The sequence below is a fragment of the Pan troglodytes genome, chromosome 5 (assembly GCF_028858775.2).
Source record: "Pan troglodytes isolate AG18354 chromosome 5, NHGRI_mPanTro3-v2.0_pri, whole genome shotgun sequence".
NCBI classification, from domain to species: domain Eukaryota; kingdom Metazoa; phylum Chordata; class Mammalia; order Primates; family Hominidae; genus Pan; species Pan troglodytes.
The window spans coordinates 155,901,791-155,929,269 of record NC_072403.2 but is presented as its reverse complement, the minus strand read 5'-3'; the positions used below and the strand labels follow the sequence as shown (position 1 = coordinate 155,929,269).

General features: G+C 43.1%; 1 protein-coding gene across 22 annotated transcripts in view; it reads left to right on the top strand.

The window, feature by feature from the left end:
• The first annotated feature begins 3,965 nt into the window (after positions 1-3,965).
• The window catches only part of PLAGL1 (PLAG1 like zinc finger 1), a 124,334-nt gene continuing 100,820 nt past the window's right edge, over positions 3,966-27,479 (top strand). For 5 of the 22 annotated variants that reach the window (XM_016956428.4, XM_063813553.1, XM_063813538.1 and 2 more), the window contains exon 1: positions 4,023-4,239. The gene's annotated coding sequence lies outside the window, so the exon portion shown is untranslated. Of the gene's footprint in view, positions 4,257-13,439; positions 13,480-27,479 lie in introns of those variants that run through there. The other 17 variants (XM_063813539.1, XM_063813552.1, XM_063813534.1 and 14 more) reach the window with 12 other exon arrangements.

The window sequence follows — 27,479 nt, the reverse complement described above, 5'->3', positions numbered from 1 at the left end:
ACAAAAAAAAAATAGAAAAAGAAAAAAACAACAAAACCTGTAGATGTTAGAAATGATTCTCATTACTAGAAAAAAATTTTGATTAGAAAATTTCTCATGATGGTCTCTGTAGGCCCTGGCTCCCTCAGGCTTGAGCGGCCAGGGGTGCCAGTGAGAGTTCTAGCCTGTCAGCCCTCACTCTGGAACCCAAGGCAGGGAGATGGCTGCTGGGGTCAGGCCACCCATGTCCCAGGCACCTGGGTTGATTAAACCTAACTACCAACATCATGCCGTTGTTTAGTAGGAACAGGGTAGGGGGTGAGGATCTTCATCTTCTGCACCTACAGAGGATTTGATTGTATTATTTCACCAAAGAATTGAGGCTGTGTCTGCTGGAACTAACCCCATTCCCCAACCCAGGAGAACAGGTTCTAGGCACTGGGACATGACCCCTGAGCCTCCTTCATGAGTGCCGTCTGTGTGGAGGCAGAGGTCCAAGAACATGGTTCTTTGGCATGGGGTGGTGGGTGCTGGGACCACAAGCCCCCGGCGTCTGTGCTTCTTTTGATGAGTGGCCAACAGCAACACCCATCACTCAATGGTTGGTGTCATCTCTCAGATGATGACCCAAAATGGAATTTGGTGTATGAAAGGTAGTTGCAGGTTATGGGGCAGGGGGTGCGGTGTGCATTAATAAACAGTGCACAGCTGTACTGATGGTATATAACCAAAGATCTTGTACTTGAAAGTTAAGGACTGCTGGATGTGCTAGTGACATCTGCAAATGAGGGATGTTGTGACTAGGTATACAACTAAGGAAGGCTGTACTCTCAGTCTGGGATTGGGGAATGACTGCTTTAATCTTCAAGCTCAAGGGCCTCATATCTTCTGTAGGTCTTTTAAGAAAGCACCCAGAGACCAAACGTGGTGGCTCACGCCTGTAATCCAAGCACTTTAGGTGCCTGAGGCGGGCAGATCACCTGAGGTTAGGTGTTCAAGACCAGCCTGGCCAACATGGTGAAACCCTGTCTCTACTAAAAATACAAAAATTAGCTGGGCATGGTGGCATGTGCCTGTAATCCCAGCTACTCAGGAGGCTGAGGCAGGAGAATCGCTTGAACCCGAGAGACAGAGGTTGCAGTGAGCTGAGATTGCGCCACCAAACTCCAGCCTGAGTGATGGAGCGAGACTCCGTCTCACAAAAAAAAAAAAGAAAAAAAAAATTGTCGGGTGTGGTGTCAGGTGCCTGTAATCCCAGCTACTCAGGAGGCTGAGGCAGGAGAATCACTTGAACCTGGGAGGTGGAGGTTGCAGTGAGTGGAGATGGCGCCATCGCACTCCAGCCTGGGTAACAAGAGTGAAACGCTTACTCAAAAAAAGAAAAAGAAAAAGAAAAAAAAGTAATCTGAGTCCCTCCTCCCTCCTCGCTCTCACTTTCTGTTCTCCAGCCTGCCATTTCTAGATCAGTTGGTCTAAACCTGTTCTGCTGTGAAGTGCCCAATAGCATGGGCAAAAGAACATGGGCTCTGGTGTCAGCTTGCCTGGATAAGCACTAGAATGGTAGCTGTTATTCCTTTCATTAGAGCCATTATTTCCTTCCCTCCTCTAAACTTCGGAAAAACCATCTATTCCTTGAAAGTTGTATGTATCCTCCCTCTCTCACTTCCTTTATTGAATTTGTTTTTGAAAGTCTTTGAAAGTTCAATTCCTGCATGAAAGTTCACTACCTGCCTGAAGGAGAGGTAGTGAACTTGCCTTCTTTGTCTAAATGTGCAATCTCCCATCTGCCTACCCCATCCGAGCCACAGCTGGACTCACATGTTGTGGGGTGGGAGTGTGCATGGGTGCAAGGTTTATTTTCTGTCTTAACAAAATATTGTTGCTTTTACAATAATACAATAAAAATCAAACTATTTCACAATTTAGTTAGAAAATTTAATGCACTTTTGTAGTTTTATTCATGTTTCTGACAGATATAAAATCTTTCTCTCTGAAGAGGCAACGGAAAGGATGTGTCTCATTCTCCTTCTCCTTATTCCTATGATCCTTTTATTCTTCTCTGTCCTTTCCTGCTTCCACTCTCCTTTTGCTCCCCCTAAAAATTTGATTTGTCCCTTTTATTACCCAAGAGGGAGAACAAAAGTAGAGGGGGGAAAATCTCTTCACGATACTGGCATTTTATAAGAACTACATATTGAAAGGCTGTGACTTAAGAGGCACTACCAACGACCCAAAAGAATTTCACTAATTCTTTTATGAATTCATTCATTCATGCAACAAATGTCCTATTATGTGCCTGGCACTGTAGCAGGCACTCTCCCTTCCTCACCCTAAATAACTAAGTTGTGGATCTAAGCTTTCTGTTTAGTTCTCCTGCAATAGGAACTTAAAATAATGACTTGCATTTGATATACTCTTTTCTTCCACTTTGCAAAACATAAATGACTTCATGTATTTTATTTTATTTTATTTATTTTTTGTGAGATGGAGTCTCACTCTTGTTGCCCAGGCTGGAGTGCAATGGCCCTATCTCGGCTCATTGCAACCTCTGCCTCCCAGGTTCAAGCAATTCTCCTGCTTCAGCCTCCCAAGTAGCTGGAATTACAGGTGCCCACCAGCATGCCCAGCTCATTTTTTTGTATTTTTAGTAGAGAAGGGGTTTCACCCTATTGGCCAGGCTGGTCTCAAACTTGCCAGCCTCAGCCTCCCAAAGTACTGGGATTACAGGCATGAGCTACTGCGCCCAGCCTGACTTCATGTATTTAAAATAGTTTCTTCTCTTCTCCCCCAAAGTGTAGAAAAAAGAGCTAAGGTTTAGAATCCAGGCAAATCAGGTGGGTTCAAATCCTGACTGTGTGAACTTAGACAACTTAATCTACTTTTGAGTTTTCATTAGTTAATTGAGGGTATTACAACTACAGCATAGAGATGTTGAAATTCAATGAGAAAAAGAATGAAGTGCCTTGAACAGGAAAGTTCCTTTCCTTATGTTGTTGTCTTCGTTTATACGCCCTTTGGGGATAGATTATAAACTCATTCATCTGAAGTGCAGTAGTATTAATAACCAATATAAAAACTAAACACATAGTGCTAACAGAGCAAGCAAATGTGTAACCTGAACACATTTCAGTAAATTTGTTGATTTTCCAGGTATTTCATATGCAGGGCAAGTCTTCTTTGCTGTTGCATGAGCTGGGGAAATTTTGCACTGAAAATTCATTAACAATTCACTCATGGGGGAATTTCTTCTTCTCTTGCCCAAACAACAAGTTATGGTAACATAGTTACATATTCATATTTGTGAGATGGAACTGTGGAAAAAGCGGGTCTTTGCAACGTGGCAGAATTGGGTTTTCGGTGAAACCATGAGCAAGTTACGTGACTCCCTGAGCCTCGGTGTTCTGAGCTATAAAACTGGCATATTGCTTACGCACGCGCTGGCATATGAATTGAGTTTAACACGTATTCTAACACCTGGCACATAACTGACAATCAGCATTATTTCCTCCTCTCCCAGGTCCACCTGGCCAGTTACAGGGAAATGATCCCTATAAACAACACCTGCTGAGTGCGCTCCGCACTATGCTAGGCCCCGTTCGCGGCTCACCTCATTTAATTCTCGCACTTAATTAATCTCGTGAAGAACATTGCAGAGGCAGTTTGAGACGTGAAGCTAATGAAGCTTAAGCTTCGGGCCCCCTCACGCGCACAGATGCTTGCTAATCCCAGAATCTCATTTTATACTTCCCTTGAAGATTCGCCACCTCTACTCACAGTTGTTTCAGTTTCAAGCCCCACAACACGTGGATTCGCCCCTGGATAGGAATTATTATTATTATTATTATTATTATTATTATTAATTTCCCTCCTTTTGCAGAGCAGTAGAGTAGGTTACCTCAGATCACACCCTCCTAAGTGGAGGAGCAAGATCTGAACTGAGGCAGCCCGACCCGGAGCCCCAACTCTTAACCGCGGGCGGCGATGACAAGAGTCTCGCGGAAGAGAGGCAAAGTCCCCAACGCGGGGGCGGATAATCATAGCGCAGAAGTTCCCAAGGCGGCTACCGCGGGCCAGCTGGGGTCGGAGGGGGATCGCCCCGCCGAGGCTCCCGCCCCTTCCTCCCCTTCCCCTTTTCCGCGCCGCCGAGTCGGAGCCGCGCCGCACGCCCAGCGGCCGCCCGGACCCGCCGGCCGGAGCTGACCCAGTGGGCCACGGGCTCCGGACTCCAGAACTTTCCAAGCGGGGGCAACTTGGCGGCGGGTAGGTAGGAAAGGCAGGTGAGGCAGGGGCGAGCGAGAGAACTGGCTGGCAGCGGGGCGGGGAGCCCGGGGCGCGGCGTTAAGGTGGGCGCGTGGGGCGGGGGCTCCAACCCGTGCCGCAGGTGCCCACGTGCCGCGCGGAGTCCGCGGGCCAGGCGAGGTAGCCTGGCCGAGGCTCCTGCCTGCGTCCTGCCGGGGATGGCGGTCGGTGCTTGGGACACCGGCGGCCACCTTTGTGCGGCTTGGGGCGCGCTTCCCTTTTCTCCGTCGTCTGCAGCTCTTCGCTTCTGCGCTGGGCGGAGGGCGGGCCGGGTGACGTGGGAGCTGAACAGCCGCCACCTAGCGCCCGCCCCGCCGGCCACTGTCCCCGCGCGGAGGCAGGTCGCCGCCTCCCGGGTCCTGTGCTCTCCGAGGCTGGGGGCGGGGCTGTCTGCGCAGACGGCGGGGTGATCATTGCTGAACCACCCCAACGGGAGAATCTCAAGTGCCAGCTTAGCCCGTCCCCCAGAGACTGAGTTAATGGGAAGAAAGTGACCGAGTTGCGGCGGGGAGGTCCCCGCAGACTCCGGGAGAAAAGAGACCTGGGCCGTGGCGTCACCCCCGATTACCGGCGGCGCGCGGGATAATTTCGAGAGCAGGACTCCCCTGATGGGGGCGGGCAGGACACGCCCCGCCACGGTGGGCGTGGGGACTTTGGCGGGTGCACAGCCGTGTTGGGTTTGTAGGGCCCCTGCTGTGTCGAGGACAGAGATACCCCTGGGGCTTCCCGAGTGTTCATGGGTCTGGGAGCGCGGGACCTGTTCATTTTATTGAAAAAGCCAAGTGAAGTGACAACTATGGCAGTTATTCAAGGGTCGTGGCATTGAGCATCTGTGTGGCCACTGAAAGAACAGAACTCCGATGTATTCAGGGAATAAATAATGATATGACAGGGTTTATGTTTTGTGCGTCGCTGCCTAACCCGAGGCGCCTCCCAGAAGCACCAGGAGAGCTTTTCAGAACACACCTATTGGGCCCACCCCAGAGGTCCTGAATCACGTGAGGGGATAAAGCCCTGGCGTGAGCCTTTTGGTAAAAGCTGCCCCGGGGATATGGCTGGGGACGCCTAGTTAGGCATCAGGAAGGAGAAGAACTGGGTTCCACTCATGTGACCTTAAACACATTTTCAGCCCAGTTTTATCATCTGTAAAGTGGCCCCAGAGAACTTGTAATAGAGGTGAAATAGGGTGTATGGAAGTGTGTGGAAAGGGGAGAAATTGGAATACTACAAAGTTCCGGTGCAGGTTGCAACAAATAAATTCATTCTTTGGTTCTGCAAGTGATCTTTGGGCTGAGTGAGAGGAGTGTGGCAGGATACCCTTGCCACGGGAAGGAAAGGAGGGCTGGTTTTCAGGTGATCAACTCTGTGACAACGTTGGTGTAAACTGTAACTCAGAAAATTGTCAGCAGGATGAAAAGTGAGCCAGCTCCAGCCTGTGGAGGATGGTTTGAAAAAGGCACAATTTCTGCTTCCTCTTCTCAAGAACCAGAGGCTTTAGATTATTTTCCTGTAAGCAAATTAAGAGCCAGTAATCGCCAATGTGTCCTGCCCTATGGTAACCCCGGTCTGTCTGAAGGCTGCATGTTTTTCTGCTAAATGTGAATTTCTGTTCCATCATTCAACAGACATGTGTTGCGGATCTTCATGTACCGGGCATTCTTGGAATATAAAGATGAATAAATGCTGTTTTTTGCCCTAGCCCTCTCTGTTAAGTTGGGGGACTAATGTGAAAACAGGCTGCAATATTACCCGGCTACGATGATAACTAAGGTAGAAAATGAACAAAGTGTTGCGTGGCCCAGAGAGAGGGGCAGCTCCCTAGGTTTGGGGGGAAAAGCATCCAAGAGAGGCGAAAACAGGGATGGGTAAACAGTGCCCTTCTGTACTAGCCACACATATAATTGAGGATTCACTGTATAGTCAAATCTGTGTGTGTGTTTTTTTTTTTTTTTTGGTCTGATAACATTCTAGTGTAATTATGTGCTGATAATCTAAAAATGGAAATGACTTTGTTTCATGATGTCTCTTTTTTTGTTTGTTTGTTTGAGACGGAGTCTCATTCTGTCACCCAGGCTGGAGTGCAGTGGCGTGATCTTGGTTCACTGCAACCTCTGCCTCCTGGGTTCAAGTGATTCTCCTGCCTCAGCCTCCCAAGTAGCTGGGACTACAGGTGCGTGCCTCCTCACCTGGCTAAGTTTTTGTATTTTTAGTAGAGACAGGGTTTCACCGTGTTAGCCAGGATGGTCTCTATCTCATGACCTCGTGATCTGCCCGCCTTCATCTCCCATAGTTCTGGGATTATAGGCATGAGCCACCGTGCCCGGCCCATGATGTCTGTTTTTTAAGTTTGCTAAGCATTCTGTCATTTCATCTTCATAAAAGTCTCAGCTATGTCTAAAGTTAACCTAATAAAGGGGTGGTTAAAAAACAAAACAAACAAAAAAGAAAAAGCTCAAAATGGGTCCTACATTCATAGTAAATATAATTGATACATTGTTTTAATTGCATGCACTTTCAAGCTGTAGAGGTTTGTTCTCATTATGTTAATTACAGAAGGTTGGAATGACAACAGAGGACAGGTGCACAAAAGGAAAATCGTAAGAGGAATTAAAAAAAGGAATAACTAGAAGAGGGAGATTGGGAGGAGGAAGGAACTTGATAAAATTGATGGTGGGAGGTGGGGAGTAGAAAAGGAATAAGTGAATCAAATCTGGCTGCCAACTTCTTCCTCAGGGACTTATTTTTTCATATACATTTTAATAAAACTATAGATTTGTAGTTTTAAAGTTATTTCAAAATATAGAGGGAGGCAGTATAATGTGGAAGTTAAACATGGGCTAAACAAGTTTGAATAACTTACTGGCTGGTGACCTTGAACAAGGTCCTCAATTAGCTGTGTCTGCTCATTGTACAATGGGGATATAATAATATGATCTACAGGAGACACATGAGGATTAACAGCTATGATGTTTCAGAGGCACCTGGCTGTGAAAAGGCCACATTCAGGAGTGGCTGCTCTCTTGTTCTTACCTCACTTTGTTTGATCCTGGTGGAACTTGGTAGGTTGCACAGATAGACTGTCCTTTTCCAGTTGTAGAAAGAAATTGGAATTGGAAGAGACTGACTTGCTAACGTCATATAGCTGATGGGTAACTGAACTGAAATGAGAGGCTGCCTTTTGGAATTTAGTCCTGCGTGTTTCTTCTGCTCCATGCTATGGTTGGCTCTCTTCTGGCTGTTGTGACTCTCCCTGGAGTGAAAAGGAGCAAAGGCTGTAATCATGCATGTCTGTTACAACTCTTCTACTCACACTGTCACCCAGTACCTTTCCACTTCCAATTGTAAATTTCTTTGAAAATTACATTTTTCTTTCTGAGGCTTATAAGTGGAGATCTCCTTTTGGGGGCAGAGGAGAGAAATGGTGGAAAAGCTATAAGGAAGTCATATATGGGAGAGCTTTAGAAGGGGGAACCCCTCTAACTTCCAATAACATACTAAAATATCACTAGAGAAATAGTCAGCTTTATTGTTTAGCAACTTAACTGCTTTTTTTCTGCAGCTGGTAGTTCTGGTGTCAGAAATAATATTTTCTTGCATATCCTTTCACATAGGTCTGATCTCTGAAGAGGTCGGGGAGGGGACCATGGATCTATATGGAGATGAGGGATGTGGGCCAAATTTTAATTAGAATGGTAATGGGTAATTTGGAATGGAAAAGTGTGAATAAGAATCTCTTCATTGAAAAATAAGGACACAGGAAAGGGTAAAGAATGCTTTTGAGACTACTTCCCAGTGTTGGTTCATTTTTTTCTTGGGAAGAGGCAGATTTAATCTCCATAGATCACCTTTCTAGTTTTAGATGCACATGGCCCCTACTTTCATGTCTTTCAATTCAGCATTTTTAACCTTCTCAATCAAGTAATCAAAAAATGTATAACATACCAGCCCTGTGTCTAGGATGATATTGGGTGCTATACGTAATACATGAAGGTGGAAAGTCAACATTTAACCTGGGGAGCAATGAGGAAACCAACTAGGTGAAATAAATATAAATGCTAAATGCTGTGACACAGGCTGGCCCAGTGGCTCATGCCTGTAATCCCAGCACTTTGGGAGGCCAAGGTGGATAGATCGCTTGAACCCAAGAGTTTGAGACCAGCCTTGGCAACATGGTGAAATCCCACCTCTATTAAAAAATACAAAACTTAGCTGGGCATGGTGGACTACGCCTGTAGTCCCAGCTACTTGAGAGGCTGAGGTGGCAGTATTGCTTGAGTTTGGGAGGTCAAGGCTGCAGTGAGCTGTGATCACACCACTGCACTTCAGCCTGGGCAACAGAGTAAGACCCTATTTCAAAAAAAAAATGGTGTGGCACAACTTCCTGAAAGGAAGGGATCAGAGGGTTCTCATAAAATTTGAGAAAGCTTCCTGGAGGAGTAAGGAGGACTTGCTCTTGCTAGAGGGGGGGAAATGACCTTTCAGATCCTTGGCCACCTGGGGACAGTGAAGTGGCATTAGGGACAGAGAAATAAACAGTAAAAGTACTAATAACCTTGAGGTTATCTCCCAAAATGGACCTCAAGGCTGATCTCTCAAAAAGGCCCTAGGTACCCCAAAAGACTAAAGCAGGTTTACTTGCAGGGCAGCCTCAGGGATGGAAAATATTATTAATGGCAAGACAAAGCTTAATGCAGCCAGTGACAAGACTCCCTTAAATTCACAATAGGTGATAGATTTAGTGAGTGGCTATGATGGGTGGTAGCTATTTGCTGAATAGTTTTGCTGAACACATTTCCTAAATATATTAAAAATATCTGGGAAAGTTACAATTAGGGTTAGGGCTGTGAGTAGTATTTATCAAAATATATGTGATTCTTCCCTATTATTGAGAAGGGAGGTTACAGAGCAGGAGGTCACAGGGTCCCCAGGAAAGGGAATTGAGGGGAGGTATCTGGAGAGGACTTTGATGCTTTGTTAACAGACACAAAGGCCCCTGAATCCTGCCCAGTTGGTGGAGGAACCTTAGCAAGACCTGTAGGTCTGAGTCACATTGTAGGCCCAGAGACCTAGGAGGAAAGAATGGCTTAAAGGGCCAGGCCTGGGGCCCTGATGCCCTGCACCACCCTGGGAAGCTGCTCCTCACATTCCACTGCTCCAGTTCCAGTCTTGGTTCAAAGGGCCCCAGGTAGAGCTCCGGCTGTGGCTTTGGGGAGTGCAAGGTGCCATAAGCCTTAGCAGCTTCCTGTGGGTGCATGGAATGCAGGAATGAAGGAGGCTTGGCAGCTTCCACCTATATTTCCAATGACATATCAGAAAGCCTGAGTGTATAGGCAGAAGCCTGCTGTAGGGGTGGAGCCCCTGAAGAGAAACTCTAGTAGGGCAATGTAGAGGGAAAATGCGGGGCTGGAGCCACCACACAGAGTACCCCCAGGGCACTACCTAGTGGAGTTGTGGGAAGGGGGCCACCACCCTCCAGACCCCAGAATGGTAGATCCACCAGCAGCTTGCACTCTTGCCTAGAAAAGATGCAGACACTCAACTCCAGCCTGTGAGAGCAGCTGCAGGGGCTGTACCATGCAAAGCTACAGGGGCAGAGCTTCCTAAGGTCTTGGGGGTCTACTCCTTGTACCCATGTGTCCTGGATGCAGGACATGGAGTCAAAAAAGATAATTTCCGAGCTTTAAGATTTAATAACTGCCCTGCTGGGTTTCAGACTTGCATGAAAATTACCCCTTTCTTTTGGCCAATATATCCCTTTAGAAATGGGAATGTTTACCCAGTGTCTGTACCACCATTGTATTTTGGAAGTAAATAATTTGTTTTGCTTTTATAGGCCAAAAAATGGAAGGTCATGAGTCTCAGATGAGACTTAGGGCTTTGGACTTGATGTTGGAATGAGTTAAGAATTTAATGGACTGTTGAGAAGAGATGATTGCACTTTGTAATGTGAGAAGGACATGAGATTTGGGGGGCTGGGGCAGAATGATGTGGTTTGAAAATTCGTCCCTCCAAATCTCATGTTGAAATGTAATCCTCAGTGTTGGATGTGGGGCCTGGTGAGAGATGATTGGATCATGGGGACAGATCCCTCAGGAATGCTTAGTGCCATCTTCCTGGCGATGAGTGAGCTCACCCAAGATCTGGTTGTTTAAAAAGTGTGTGATGCTGTGGCACCTCCCTCACCTTGCTCTTACTCTCATCATATGACATGCTGGGTCCCTGTCACCTTCTGCCGTGAGTAAGAGCTCCTTGAGCCCTCACCAGAAGCTGAGCATATGTCAGCACCATGCTTCTTGTACAGCCTACAGAAACATAAACCAATTAAACCTCTTTTCTTTGTAAATTAACCAGTCTCAGTTATTCCTGTATAGTGATGCAAAGATGGCCTAGCACAAATGATATTTTGGAAGTGACACCAATTTTAGCTTTAGTATAGGTGTATAAATTTGGAGTCAATCTTATTAGAGATGGTCAAGTATTCATTGGCTCAGCCTAATCTTGGTTTGAGATCTGGCTAAAGTTAAAACTGCAATAGTAATAATAAGTTCCTTCAGACATTAATTTGCATGAGTCCATGAACCTGAGGGCTTTGGGCTGAAAGAAGAGAGGAAGCATGTAGAGGTAAAAAAAAAAAAAAAAAAAGGTGAGGCGTGGTGGTGTGGAAGGCATGGGATGGCATTTGCCACTTTCTCCAACAACCTTTTCTCTTTGGGCACAGCTACTTAGACTGGGCTTTTGGGGAGAGGAGCTAGAGACATGAGCTGATGAAGCTAATGGGTGTGGCATTTTCAGAGAAAGATTGAAGGGAATGTAGCATCTTTTATCAGCTTGTGGGTTTGGAATCTTTCGAGTACATTGGGAAATGGCACCCGTGCAGGGAAGGGTACGATTCTCTGGAGCACTGTATGCAGTATGCAGCATGCCACAGTGGCACGGGTGCTGGCACATGCTTCCTCCTGCCACTGATGGGCCAGCCCTTGGCCAGGTATACATGTAGGGTGCCTCTGGTCAGAAGAAAGGTGATTTTTAATATATTATTCAATACAGAGCAACATATTTATAAACAACTTGTTTAGGAGAAGTAAAAGCATTACATTTCTATCAAGCAAGGATAAATAGAATACTGCTGGTTATTAACGATTTGCAATGTGCAAAGTACCATGTGCCTTGTCTTTATATAGGTCTTCTCTTTAGTAAAAGTGAATGTGTCTTTGCAAGGAACTTTGGCAGTTTTTTATAAAACTATACATACTCTTACCATATAATCCAGTGATTGCACTACTTGGTATTTACCCAAAGGGGTTGAAAACTGAAGTCCACACAAAGACCAGTATGAGGATGTTAACAGCAGCTTTATTCATAATTTCCAAAACTTGAAAGCAACCAATATATCCTGCAGTAGGTGAATGGATTAATCAACTGTGGTTCATCCAGCCAATGGGACATTATTTAGCACTAAAAAGAAATGAGAGTCAGGCATAGTGGCTCAGCACTTTGGGAGGCTGAGGCAGGAGGATTGCTTGAGCCTGGGAGTTTGAGAGCAGCCTGGGCAACACCTGGGCAGCATAAATAAAATTTTAAAAAATTAGCTTAGCATGGTGGCACACACCTGTAATCCCACCTACTTGAGAGGCTAATGTGGGAGGATTACTTGAGCCCAAGAGGTCATGGCTACAGTGAGTAGTGATTGTGCCACTGCACTCTGGCCTGGGCAGCAGTGATACCCTGTCTAAATTTAAAAAAAGAAAAACAAAAACAAAGAGCTATCAAGCCATGAAAGGACATGGAGGAAACTTAAATGCATATTACTAAGTGAAAGAAGCCAATCTGAAAGGGCTACCTACTGTATGACGTTCTAGAGAAGGCAGAACTATGGAGGCAATAAAAAGATCAGTGGCTGTCAAGGGTTAGGGGTGAAAGAGGGTTAAATAGACGGAGCACAGAGGAGTTTTGTTTAGAGCAGTGACACTACTCTGTATGGCACTATATTAGTAGATATATGCTGTTATAAATTTGTCCAAACACATAGAATGTATAACGTCAAGGTGAGCCCGAATGTGAACCATGGACTCTGGGTGATAATGGTGCGTCAGTGTGGATTGAACAGTTGGAACAAATGCGCCATCCTGGTGGGGATGCTGGTAATAGGGGAGGCTGTGCATGTGTGGGGGATGGGACATGTAAGAAGTCTCTTTCCTCCTCAATTTTGCTGTGAACATAAAACAGCTTTGAAAAATAGGCTTTTTAAAAAAAGCGAATGTGTTAAAAGATATAAAGCAGCGGTTCTCAAACTGATCCCTTGGAGCTCTAGATTTCTTCAGAGGTGGGGGGTGGGTTGGAGAAAGGGATGAGGGGAAAGAAAAGTGAGTAATCTTTTACCATGTTTAACTTGTCTGTGGTACTTCTGTCTTATATGTTGAACTTCTGATATATCATTATGAAAAGGGTGTATCTGCTTTCGAAAGTAAGAGCACTACTATTTTATGAGCTTTTGAAGGTTAAATTTTAGCCCAAATCACAGGGCTGTCATGTAGGTGGAACATGAATCTCTCTGTGTATGTGAATGTAGTACCCAAAGAAAGACAGTGGCTGTGTATCGTTCATGGGGATGAGGTTCTTTCTTCCAGGACTTGTTGTCGTTAATAATGTAAATGTAGCTTTCACTTTCCTAAAGGCACCTATAGTTATGATTTATATCTCTGACAACTGTGGCTCCAGATCTGGAGATGAGCACATACATGTTTCCCTTTATTAAGCCCCAAAACTTTGCTAAGGATGAAAGTGAAGGTCAGGGTTGGGGCAGAGCAGAGATGGACCAGCACAAGGGCCATCAATGGAAGAGACTGTTGAGATGAGACTGGAGGGAGGAGAAAGAATCACAGGCTTGAGGGTAGTTGGGGGTCCTACGATAGAGGCACCCAGGGCACCAAGAAGCTAGATTTGGGGACAAAAGCAATTTAATACAGATAAGAACCTCCATTTAAACCATAAGCCTCATCTGTATAATAAAATTCATCATGTTAAAGAATGCCAGTGTGGTTTTGTATAACAAGCACAGCAAGTCATGGTGGGTTGTGGTTCTGGTGCTGCTTCTGTTCTTGGCTTTGTGACCTTTGAGTCTGCTTCCTTATATGTAAAATGAAAGTGTTGAACTAAGCACTCGGTAAGCTTTCTTCTCTGTCGAACACACTGTGTTTCTGGGTAAGTGTGTTTTCATGAATATCTGTGGATATGAATATCTGTGGATATGCCTCTCCGTGCTCATTAGACATTTCTTTTTCAAAATATATGGCACTACTGTATGTAAAGGGTGTTTTTCAATAGAAAGTTCTATTTTTTTGAGCTTCAATAACACTTGGATGGAATCCTTTATTATGACAATTCATGTTGAAAAGGTGCTGGGTTAATGCATTTTCCTCATGTTTTAATTTGTACATGTCCAAACACTGACCTGTGTTAAGTACAGAATAAAATGGCATTAAATTTCTATTATTTATATGTTGCATTTCTTTTACAAATTTAAAGTTTAGGAAAGAAATAATTTTGCTAGAAATACTTTTGTAAGGAAAATAGCTCTAGTACACCTTACACATGAACACACACACACACACACTCTTTTTTAGTTTTTCTTTTTCTTTTTCTTTTATGCTCCGGGATACATGGGTACAACGTGCAGGTTTGTTACATAGGTATATGTGTGCCATGGTTTGCTGCACCTATCAACCCGTCATCTAGGTTTTAAGCCCTGCATGCATTAGGTATTTGTCTTAATGCTCTCCCTCCCCTCGCCTCCGACCCCTGACAGGCCACAGTGTGTGTTGTTGCCCTCTCTCTGTCCATGTGTTCTTATTGTTCAGCTCCCACTTACGAGTGAGAACATGCAGTTTTTGGTTTTCTGCTCCTGTGTTAGTTTGCTGAGGATAATGGCTTCCAGCTTCATCCATGCCCCTGCAAGGGACATGATATCATTCCTTTTTATGGCTGCATAGTATTCTATGGTATATATGTACCACATTTTCTTTATCCAGTCCATCATTAATGGTCATTTGGGTTGGTTCTATGTCTTTGCTATTGTAAATTGTGCTGCAATAAACATACAACACACACATTGTTTTTCTTGCATAAGTAAAAAGTAAGTTTGGAAAGATGTATACTAAACTTAATCTTGGCTAACTCTGAAGAATGGACTGTTGTAGGGGCTGGTAAACTTTCAGTTTTTACTTTATATACTTTTGTATTGTTTGTTAAAGTGGGCATATATTTTATAATTTCATGCATGTGGTATGTTATAGAATGAGACTTTATAATTATAAAGCACTTTATTGGATTTATAGGTACAATTGTCATTTGACATAAGTAAGTTAAGACCTAGAGTTAAATAGTGTCATTTGTTAGACCATATAGAGAAATGAATATCCCTTTCCTGATGGATTTTGAAGTTGATGGTGTTCTTCTTGGTATGTACTTTGACAGGATTCATGTGATAATTAATATAATCGAAGACTTTTATGCAGCTTCTTAAAGAGGCTGAGCCCAGAGATGACAAATAAGTTTCATCATATTTTATTGTAGCTGCCTAGAAGGATGTGCTGATAAGGATCTCGAGGTTATAACTATGTTCACTGGGCAAGAATACCGTGATCAGTAACTGGCCTGACATAGTTACTAGAGGATGAGGAAAACAGCTGATCATTTTCCATGTATTTGCCATCCCCGAAGCATAAACTTTTAGGTGGTAAGTTTCTTTATGAAGGTAGTATTTTCCTTTTTATCCAAATAAGTCCCGTAGGGACTTATTGTCTGTACTGTCTATCATATTTAATCAAATAGTATTTTGCACAGTTATTGAATAGTTTCATGATAAATCATGTTAAGATGGCAAGCACTGGGACCTTTTGTATCCCTCATAGGTGGTAGCAAGATGTTATACTTGAATGAACTACTCAAGAGTTAATGACTAATTAGGCCGGGTGTGGTGGCTCACGCCTGTAATACCAGCAATTTGGGAGGCCATGGTGGCTGATAGCCTGAGGTCAGGAGTTTCAGACCAGCCTGGCTAACATGGTGAAACCCTGTCTCCACTAAAAATACAAAAATTAGCTTGGCATGATGGTGCATGCGTGTAATCCCAGCTACTCAGGAGACTGAGGCAGGAGAATTGCTTGAACCCACGAGGCAGAGGTTGCAGTAAGCCAAAATTGCGCCACTGCACTCCAGCCTGGGCGACAAAGTGAGACCATTTCAAAAAAAATGATTGATTGATTGATTTTGGCAATGTGTGGTTGTAGCTAATAAGGATGACCCAATATGGTTGAGCATCAGTTAAAATAAATAATTTCATCCTTGTTTATCAAAACATTTACAAGTATTGGTGCTAACCTGAAAAAATATAGTATTGTGATTATAATTTTTTTCTGTGACCCCCTTCAGTCTTCTCAGTTCATGATACCAAGAAAGAATTAAATTGCTTAAATGTTGAAACAAGGAGTAGTTCAGTTTTTTACATTTTTGTTCTAAGAGGGCACCAATGTTGCATATATCCTGGATGTGGAGAATTTAAACACATTGTTGATAGAATTTCTTTTCATAAGAACTAGTTGTTGGAAAAGGAAAAATGCAGAAAATCAGTCCCTCCACAACCCCCTCCCCCACATTTTTTTTTCTTTTTTTGGTTTAGTAGTTGTGGAAAGAGAAAAGTGCTTAATCAGCATAGTGTGAAGCTGCCAGCATATTGAGTCCCCAATTATTTCAGACTGAATTTTTAAAAATCAAGCATTTGTTTGACATCCTGTTTGCAACCATATGAACAAGATATATATTCATCCATTCATTTGTTTAACAACATCTATTAGATGTCAAGCACTGTTTAGGCTCTGGGAGTAGAGTGCTAGACAGGAGATAGGGTCCCTGCCCCATGTTCATTATGGATGAGAAAAATTAGATCTCTACAAAATGTCTTGCCCAAAGTGGTAGAACTGGGGCTTGAACTAAGTATCCACATTTTAAATTCAGTGCTCTATTCTTTGTATCACACTGCCTCACATAATTCTAAAGGACCCTTATTGAATATCAGCAAAAATGTTCTATCTGCCTTGGTTGATTGATTGATTGATTGATTGACTGATTGCTCCTTCTTTGGTGTTAGTCTTTTCCTTGCCATGTGCTCTTTTCCTTGCCATATTGAATGAAGGACATATATACTATCTGTCAGGATCACTTACATTCTTTTCTGATCTTAGGACAAATATTTATTTTTCTGAATAGCAACCTAGGATCATGTCATTAAAAATAGTACCTGAGTAAAGTAATTGGAGCAGTATTTTTCAAACTCTTAAGTTTTAATTTGGTAAAATGAAACCAGTAAAAATAAAAATAAATCTCACAGTGCATCATGAGTAGTAAGGTAAATATTGTTAGATTAAACTGTAATTCATGAATATATGTGATATGGTTTGGCTGTGTCCCCACCCAAATTTCATCTTGAATTGTGACTCCCACAATTTCCACATGTCGTGGGAGTAACCCAGTGGGAGGTGATTAAATTATGGGGGAGGGTCTTTCCTGCACTATTCTCTTGATAGTGAATGAGTCTCATGAGATCTGATGGTTTTAAAAATGAGAGTTCCCCTGCACAAGCTCTCTCTTGCCTGCCGCCATTCATGTAAGACATGACTTGCTCCTCCTCGCTTTCTACCATGATTGTGAGGCCTCTCCAGCAATGTGGAACTGTAAGTCCATTAAACCTCTCTTTCTTCCCAGTCTTATCTATCATAGTTATGATATGTCTTTATCAGCAGCATGAAAGAGGACTAATACAATATGTTTGAACTTGGTTGCAACATGAAATGTTTTTCTTAGTGTTGGTTTGGTAAAAACATTTGAAACATATTGGTTTAAAGGGCATCCAATAAGACATCATTTGTGAAAAAAACAGGAGTAAATGATTGTCCTTAGTTATTATTTGATTGTATGTGTGTGCCTCATGCATGGTGGGTGTTGTTTACCAAAAGGATTCAAAGCAGTAAAGTAGAATTAGTGTGAGGAAAGTACTAGGAGAAGCTGTTTGGCATCTGAATATATGCCTGAATGGATCTTTTTTCATTAAGCACATACATGTTGCAGTTATTGGTTTCCCTGTGTCCTGCACTTTTGCTTATTGTGGTTTCCTGTATTGACTGGATTCATTGTTTTCTGAAATTTATTGTAATTTAATTGTGTGATATATAGAAAACTTAGAGAAAGTAAGTAATTGAGGTGATTTCCTAGACATTATCTGATAGTCTGTAGGTGTCTAGATTTTAAGTTGTTACATATTACAAACTGTTAAAGCTGATTTAGAGTTGTTACATATCATATACTGACTTATTTTAAAGCTGATTTAAGATTTTATTTTTATATTTAATTTATAAATGTTTGTCAGCAGATTTTGCCTGAAGATATTATTGGTAATAAAAGAGTAACAGATACAGTTCCCTAAGGTTTTTGGCTTTGTTTTGTTTTTGAGACAGGGTCTTGCTTTGTCACCTAGGTTGGAGTGTGGTGGCACAATTGTAGTTTACTAAAGCCTGAAACTCACAGACTCAAGTGATCCTGCCACCTCAGCCTCTTGAGTAGCTAGGACAACAGGCATGTGCCACCACACCTGATTTACTTTAAAAAAATTTTTTTTTTGTAGAAACAGGGTCTCACTATGTTTCCCAGGTTGGTCTCAAACTCCTGGCCTCAAGTGATCCTCCTGCCTTGGCCTCCCAAAGTGCTGGGATTATAGACATGAGCCACTGCACCTGACACAGAGATGTGTATAAATATCATGTGCTTATTCTTTGCAAGGCAGGAATAAGATATTTATTCCCTAGAATAAGCCTATAATGTAATAATAGAGACATAAACATAGAGAAGAGACAGCCTTAAAAGAGTGTAGAAGAATCTTTCTCTCCTCAGACAGAAGAAAAGAGAATAACATATGAGAGATAAAAATGCCCTGAGAAGGGATTTGGGCAGGAAAGCCAAGCAAGCCCTGGTTGCTGGTATCAAAGACCTTCTGGCAGCATTGTGTTATGGACATATTTCACTTAGTTGAGTTCAGCAGTCGATTTCAAGGGGAAATAAAAGAACAATAATTAGCACAGGAGGTTGCCCCTAGCATGTCACACAGTGGGTGTATTATCCTGGAATGAGTACGTTCTGGGCAATGTGAATCTCTTGTTCCCTTAGGTGGTCTCAATTTCCCTCAAAACTCACCAGACACATAAATATTTTGAGTTAAACTCAGCCGGCACCCTTACTTGCTTTCATGAAAAATACCTACTCTCCTACTTCATTCAAAAAGCCGAGGCTCTAAATTGTGAATGGCTTCCCTCCCATTCACCCTTTCCCCCTTCTGACATTTTTCGCATCTGCACCTTTCCTCCCTTCCACTTCTCCAGCTTCAAAGGATCTTAGTCCAGACCTGTCTTGTGCCCTGTTGGACCCTGCTTACTCAATTTATCCTCTCGCTCATGATCAGAAGCTACGCAGCACGAAGGATAAAAAGTTTGGCTTTGGAGCCACCTTCTAAGTATGTCACACAGTTATCAAACCTCCATGTGTCTCAGTTTTTTATTTGAAAAATGGGACTAGTAATAGAGTGACATAATTAGGCTTTGTGTCCCCACCCAAATCTCATCTTGAAATTGTAATCCCCATAATCCCTACATGTCTAGGGAGAGACCTGGTGGGAGGCAATTAGATCATGGGGCCAGTTTTCCCCATGCTGTTCTCATGATAGTGAGTGAGTTATCATAAGATCTGATGGTTTTATAAGAGGCTCTTTCCCCTTCACTCCTCACTCTTCTCCTGCTTCCACGTGAGAAGGTCCAAGCTTGCTTCCTGTTTGCTTTCCACCATGATTGTAAGTTTCCTGATGCCTCCCTAGCCATGCAGAACTGTGAGTCAATTAAATCTCTTTCCTTTATAAATTACCCATCTGAGGTATTTCTTTATAGAAAAGTGAAAACTGACTAACACAGTTAATTGATACCAAGGTAGTGGGATACTGCTATAAAGATACTTAAAAATGAGGAAGCAACTTTGGAACTGGGTAACAGGCAGAGGTTGGAACAGACTGGAGGGCCCAGAAGAGGACAGGAAGTTGTGGGAAAGTTTGGAACTTTCTAGAGACTTGTTGAATGGTTTTGACCAAAATGCAGATAATGATGTGGACAATGAAGTACAGGCTGAGGTGGTCTCAGATGAAGCTAAGGAAAGTCTTGGGAACTGGAGCAAAGGTCACATTTGCTATGCTTTAGCAAAGAGACTGGTGGCATTTTGCCCCTGCCCTAGAGATCTGTGCAACTTTGAACTTGAGAGAGATTATTTAGGGTAACTGGCAAAAGAAATTTCTAAGCAGCAAAGCATTCAAGAGGTGACCTGGTTGATTTTGAAAGCATTCAATCTTATGCATTCACAAAGAGATGGTTTGAAATTGGAATTTGGATTTAAAAGGGAAGCAGAGCATAAAAGTTTGGAAAATATGCATCCCGACCTTGTAGTAGAAAAGAAAAACCTATTTTCTTAAGGAGGAATTCAAGCCAGCTGCATAAATTTGCATGAGTAATGAGGAACCACATATTAATAGCCAAGATGATGGGGAAAACGTTTCAGGGCATGTTAGAGACCTTCTTGGCAGCCCCTCCCATAACAGACCTGGAGGCCTAGTAGGAAAAAATGGTTTCATGGGCCTGGCTTACAGCTCTGATGCTGCTCTGTGTAGCCTCAGGACTTGGCACCCTGTGTCCCAGCCATAGCTAAAAGGGGCCAACGTACAGCTCAAGCCATTGCTTCAGAGACTGCAAGCTGTAAGCCTTGGAGGCTTCCATATAGTGTTGGGTCTGAGGGTGCACAGAAGTCAAGAATCAAGGTTTTGGAACCTCTGCCTAGATTTCAAAGGATGTATGGAAATGCCTGAATGTCCAGGCAGAAGTCTCCTGCAGGGATGGAGCTCTCATGGAGACCCTCTGCTAGCGTAGTACAGGAGGAAATTATGGGGTTGGAGCCCCCACACAGAGTCCCCACTGGGGCACTGCCTAATGGAACTGTGAGAAGAGGGCCACTGTCCTCCAGATCCCAGAATGCTAGATCCACTGACAGCTTCCACTGTGCACCTGGAAAAGCCACCAACACTCAATGCCAGCCCATGAAAGCAGCCAAGAGGGAGGCTGTACCCTGCAAAGCCGCAGGGGCAGAGCTGCCCAAGACCGTGGGAGCCCACTTCTTGCATCAGCATACCCTGATGTGAGACATGGAATAAAAGGAGATTATGTTGGAGCTTTAAGATTTAATGACTGTCCCCTTGGATTTTGGACTTGCATGGAGCCTGTAGCCCTTTTGTTTTGACCAATTTCTCCCATTTGGAATGGGAGCATTTATCTAATGCTTGTACCCTCATTGTATCTGGGAAGTAGCTAACTTGGTTTTGATTTTACAGGCTCTTAGGAGGAAGGGAGTTGCCTTGTCTCAGAAGAGACTTTGGACTTGGACTTTTGAGTTAATGCTGAAATGAGAAGGCTTTGGGGAACTGTTGGGAAGGGCTGATTGGTTTTGAAATGTGAGGACATGAGATTGGGGGGTGTCAGGGGCAGAATATGGTTATACTTTGTGTTCCACCCAAATCTCATCTTGAATTGTAATCTCCATAATCCTCACAATCCCCACGCGTTGAGGGAGAGACCTGGTGTGGGGTGATTGGATCATGGGGGTGGTTTTCCCCATGCTGTTCTTGTGATAGTGAGTGAGTTCCCATGATATCTGATGGTTTTATAAGGGAATTTTCCCTTCTCTTGCTCTCATTTTCTCATGCCACATAAGCCATGCCTCTTCCCCTTCTGCCATGATTGTAAGTTTCCTGAGGCCTCCCAGCCATGCGGAACTGTGAGTCAGTTAAACATCTTTACTTTAAAAATTACCCCATCTTGGGCAGATTTTTATAGCAATGTGAGAATGAACTAATAGATAGAGCTTACCTTATAATGTTGAGAGGATGCCATGAGTTAAGGTAGGTAAAGAGTTGGAATAATGGTCCATTCCAAGATGGCCAAATAGGAACAGCTGCAGTCTGCAGCTCCCAGTGTGATCGATGCAGAAGACAGGTGATTTCTGCATTTCCAACTGAGGTACCTGGTTCATCTCATTGGGACTGGTTGGACAGTGGGTGCAGCCCATGGAGGGCAAGCTGAAGCAGGGCAGGGTGTTGCCTCACCCGGGAAGTGCAAGGGGTTGGGGGATTTGCCTTTCCTAGCCAAGGGAAGCTGTGACAGACTGTACCTGGAAAATCGGGACATTGCCACCCAAATACTGTGCTTTTCCAATGGTCTTAGCAAATGGCACACCAGGAGATTATATTCCTGCTCCTGGCTCAGCGGGTCCCATGCCCACAGAGCCTTGCTCACTGCTAGCGCAGCAGTCTGAGATCGAACTGTGAGGTGGCAGCCTGGCTGGGGGAGGGGTGTCCGCTATTGCTGAGGCTTGAGTAGGTAAACAAAGTGTCCAGGAAGCTAGAACTGGGTGGAGCCCACCCACAGCTCAATGAGGCCTGCCTGCCTGCCTCTGTAGACTCCACCTTTGGGGGCAGGGCATAGCTGAGCAAAAGGCAGCAGAAACATCTGCAGACTTAAACGTCCCTGTCTGACAGCTCTGAAGAGAGCAGTGGTTCTCCCAGCACAGTGTTTGAGCTTTGAGAACAGACACACTGCCTCCTCAAGTGAGTCCCTGACCCCCGTGTAGCCTAACTGGGAGATATCTCCCAGTAGGGGCCAACTAACACCTCATTTAGCCAGGTGCCCCTCTGAGACGAAGCTTCCAGAGGAAGGACCAGCCAGCAATATTTGCTCTTCTGCAGCCTCTGCTGGTGACACCCAGGCAAACAGGGTCTGGAGTAGACCTCCAGCAAACTCCAGCAGAACTGCAGCTGAGAGACCTGACTGTTAGAAGGAAAACTAACAAACAGAAAGGAATAGCATCAACATTAACAAAAAGGACATCCACACCAAAACCCCATCTGTAGGTCACCATCATCAAAGGCCAAAGGTAGATAAAACCACAAAGATGGGGATAAACCAGAGCAGAAAAGCTGAAAATTCTAAAAACCAGATCACCTTTTCTCCTCCAAAGGATCACAGCTCCTTGCCAGCAACAGAACAAAGCTGGACGGAGAATGACTTTGACAAGTTGACAGAAGTAGGCTTCAGAAGATCGGCAATATCAAACTTCTCCGAGCTAAAGGAGGATGTTCGAACCCATTGCAAGGAAGCCAGAAACCTTGAAAAAAGATTAGATGAATGGCTCACTAGAACAAACAGTGTAGAGAAGAACTTAAATGACCTGATGGAGCTGAAAACCATGGCACAAGAACTATGTGACGCACGCACAAGCTTCAGTAGCCAATTCAATCAAGTGGAAGAAAGGGTATCAGTGTTTGAAGATCAAATGAATGAAGTGAGAAGAGAAGTTTAGAGAAAAAAGAGTAAAAAGAAATGAACAAAGCCTCCAAGAAATATGGGACTATGTGAAAAGACCAAATCTACGTTTGATTGGTGTACCTGAAAGTGATGGGGAGAATGGAACCAAGCTGGAAAACACTCTTCAGGATATTATCCAAGAGAACTTCCTCTTGGCAGGCCAACATTCAAATTCAGGAAATACAGAGAACACCACAAAGATACTCCTTGAGAAGAGCAACCCCAAGACACATAACTGTCAGATTCATCAAGGTTGAAATGAAGGAAAAAATGTTAAGGGCAGCCAGAGAGAAAGGTCGGGTTACCCACAAAGGGAAGCCCATCAGACAAACAGTGGATCTCTCGCCAGAAACTCTACAAGCCAGAAGAGAGCGGGGGCCAATATTCAACATTCTCAAAGAAAAGAATTTTCAATCCAGAATTTCATATCCAGCCAAACTAAGTTTCTTCATAAGTGAAGGAGAAATAAAATCCTTTACAGACAAGCAAATGCTGAGAGATTTTTGTCACCACCAGGCCTGCCTTACAAGAGCTCCTGAAGGAAGCACTAAACATGGAAAGGAACAACCAGTACCAGCCACTGCAAAAACATGCCCAACTGTAAAGACCATCGATACTAGGAAGAAACTGCATCAATTAACAGGCAAAACAACCAGCTAACATCATAATGACAGGATCAAATTCACACATAACATATTAACCTTAAATGTAAATGGGCTAAATTCCCCAATTAAAAGACACAGACTGGCAAATTGGATAAAGAGTCAAGACCCATCAGACTGCTGTATTCAGGAGACCCATCTCACATGCAGAGACACACATAGGCTCAAAATAAAGGAATGGAGGAAGATCTGCCAAGCAAATGGAAAGCAAAAAAAAAAAAAAAAAAAAAAAAAAAAGCAGGGGTTGCAATCCTAGTCTCTGATAAAACAGACTTTAAACCAACAAAGATCAAAAGAGACAAAGAAGGCCATTACATAATGGTAAAGGGATCAATTCAACAAGAAGAGCTAACTATCCTAAATATAGATATGCATCCAATACAGGAGCACCCAGATTCATAAAACAATCCTTAGAGACCTAAAAAGAGACTTAGACTCCCACACAATAATGATGGGAGACTTTAACACCCCACTGTCAATATTAGACAGATCGAGACAGAAGGTTAACAAGGATATCCAGGACTTGGACTCAGCTCTGCACCAAGCGGACCTAATAGACATCTACAGAACTCTCCACCACGGATCAACAGAATATACATTCTTCTCAGCACCACATTGCACTTATTCCAAAGTTGACCACAATAGTTGGAAGTAAAACACTCCTCAGCAAATGTAAAAGGACAGAAATCACAACAAACTGTCTCTCAGACCACAGTGCAATCAAATTAGAACTCAGGATTAAGAAACTCACTCAAAACCACACCACTACGTGGAAACTGAACAACCTGCTCCTGAATGACTACTGGGTGAATAACGAAACGGAAGCAGAAATAAAGATATTCTTTGAAACCAATGAGAACAAAGACACAATGTACCAGAATCTCCGGGACACATTTAAAGCAGTGTGTAGAGGGAAATTTATAGCACTAAATGCCCACAAGACAAAGCAGGAAAGATCTAAAATTGACACCCTAACGTCACAATTAAAAGAATTAGAGAAGCAAGAGCAAACAAATTCAAAAGCTAGCAGAAGGCAAGAAATAACTAAGATCAGAGCAGAACTTAAGGAGATAGAGACACAAAAAACCCTTCAAAAAATCAATGAATCCAGGAGCTGGTTTTTGAAAAGATCGACAAAATTGATAGACCACTAGCAAGGCTAATAAAGAAGAAAAGAGAGAAGAATCAAATAGACACAATAAAAAATGATAAAGGGGATATCACCACCAATCCCACAGAAACACAAACTTCTATCAGAGAATACTATAACCACCTCTACACAAATAAACTAGAAAACCTAGAAGAAATGGATAAATTCCTGGACACATACACCCTGCCAAGGCTAAACCAGGAAGAAGTTGAATCCCTGAATAGACCAATAACAGGCCCTGAAATTGAGGCAATAATTAATAGCCTACCAACCAAAAAAAGTCCAGGACCAGACGGATTCACAGCCAAATTCTACCAGAGGTACAAAGAGGAGCTGGTACCATTCCTTCTGAAACAATTCCAATCAATAGAAAAAGAGGGAATCCTCCCTAACTCATTTTATGAGGCCAGCATCATCCTGATACCAAAGCCTAGCAGAGACACAACAAAAAAGAGAGAATTTTAGACCAATATCCCTGATGAACATCGATGCAAAAATCCTCAATAAAATACTGGCAAACCAAATCCAGCAGCACATCAAAAAGCTTATCCACCAAGATCAAATTGGTTTCATCCCTGGGATGCAAGGCTGATTCAACATATGCAAATCGATAAATGTAATCCATCACATAAACAGAACCAAAGACAAAAACCACATGATTATCTCAATAGATGCAGAAAAGGCCTTTGACAAAATTCAACAGCCCTTCATGCTAAAAACTCTCAGTAAACTAGGTATTGATGGGACATATCTCAAAATAATAAGAGCTATTTATGACAAACCCACAGCCAATATCATACTGAATGGGCAAAAACTGGAAGCATTCCCTTTGAATACTGGCACAAGACAGGGATGCCCTCTCTCACCACTTCAGTTCAACATAGTGTTGGAAGTTCTGGCCAGGGCAATCAGGCAAGAGAAAGAAATAAAGGGTATTCAATTAGGAAGAGAGGAAGTCAAATTGTCCCTGTTTGCAGATGATATGATTGTATATTTAGAAAACCCCATTGTCTCAGCCCCAGATCTCCTTCAGCTGATAAGCAACTTCAGCAAAAAAAAGTCTTAGGATACAAAATCAATGTGCAAAAATCACAAGCATTCCTATACACCAATAACAGACAAACAGAGAGCCAAATCATGAGTGAACTCCCATTCACAATTGCTACAAAAATAATAAAATACCTGGGAATCCAACTTACAAGGGATGTGAAGGACCTCTTCAAGGAGAACTATAAACCACTGCTCAACAAAATAAAAGAGAACACAAACAAATGGAAGAACATTCCATGCTCATGGGTAGGAAGAATCAATATCATGAAAATGGCCATACTGCCCAAGGTAATTTATAGATTCAATGCCATCTGCATCAAGCAACCAATGACTTTCTTCACAGAATTGGAAAAAAACCACTTTAAAGTTCATATGGAACCAAAAAAGAGCTTGCATTGCCAAGACAATCCTAAGCAAAAAGAACAAAGCTGGAGGCATCACACTACCTGACTTCAAACTATACTACAAGGCTACAGTAACCAAAACAGCATGGTACTGGTACCAAAACAGATATATAAACCAGTGGAACAGAACAGAGGCCTCAGAAATAACAGCACACATCTACAACCATCTGGTCTTTGACAAACCTGACAAAAACAAGAAATGGGGAAAGGATTCCCTATTTAATAAATGGTGCTGGGAAAACTGGCTAGCCATATGGAGAAAGCTGAAACTGGATCCCTTCCTTTCACCTTATGCAAAAATTAATTCAAGGTGGATTAAAGACTTCAATGTTAGACCTAAAACCGTAAAAACCCTAGAAGAAAACTTAGGCAGTACCATTCAGGACATAGGATGGGCAAGGACTTCATGACTAAAACACCAAAAGCAATGGCAACAAAAGCCAAAATAGACAAATGGGATCTAGTTAAATGAAAGAGGTTCTGCACAGCAAAAGAAACTACCATCAGATTGAACAGGCAACCTACAGAATGGGAGAAAATTTTTGCAATCTACCCATCTGACAAAGAGCTAACATCCAGAATCTACAAAGAACTCAAATTTACAAGAAAAAAACAACCCCATCAAAAAGTGGGCAAAGGATATGAACAGACACTTCTCGAAAGAAGACATTTATGCAGCCAACAGACACATGAAAAAATGCTCATCATCACCGGTCATCAGAGAAATGCAAATCAAAACCACAATGAGATACCATCTCACACCAGTTAGAATGGCGATCATTAAAAAGTCAGGAACAGGTGCTGGAGAGGATGTGGGGAAATAGGAATGCTTTTATGCCATTGTTGGGAGTGTAAACTAGTTCAACCATTGTGGAAGGCAGTGTGGCAATTCCTCAAGGATCTAGAACTAGAACTACCATTTGACCCAGTGATCCCATTACTGGGTATATACCCAAAGGATTATAAATCATGCTACTATGAAGACACATGCAAATGTTGTATGTTTATTGCAGGACTATTCACAATAGCAAAGACTTGGAACCAAGCCAAATGTCCAACAATGATAGATTGGATTAAGAAAATGTGGTACATATACACCATGGAATACTATGCAGCCATAAAAAAGGATGAGTTCATGTCCTTTTTAGGGACATGGGTGAAGCTGGAAACCATCATTCTGAGCAAATTATCACAGGGACAAAAAACCAAACACCGCATGTTCTCACTCATAGGTGGGAATTGAACAATGAGAACACTTGGACACAGGGTGGGGAACATCATACACCGGGGCCTGGTGTGGGGTGGGGGCATGGGGGAGGGATAGCATTAGGAGAAATACCTAATGTAAATGATGAGTTAATAGGTGCAGCAAACCAACATGGCACATGTATACATATGTAACAAACCTGCATGTTGTGCACATGTACCCTAGAACTAACAG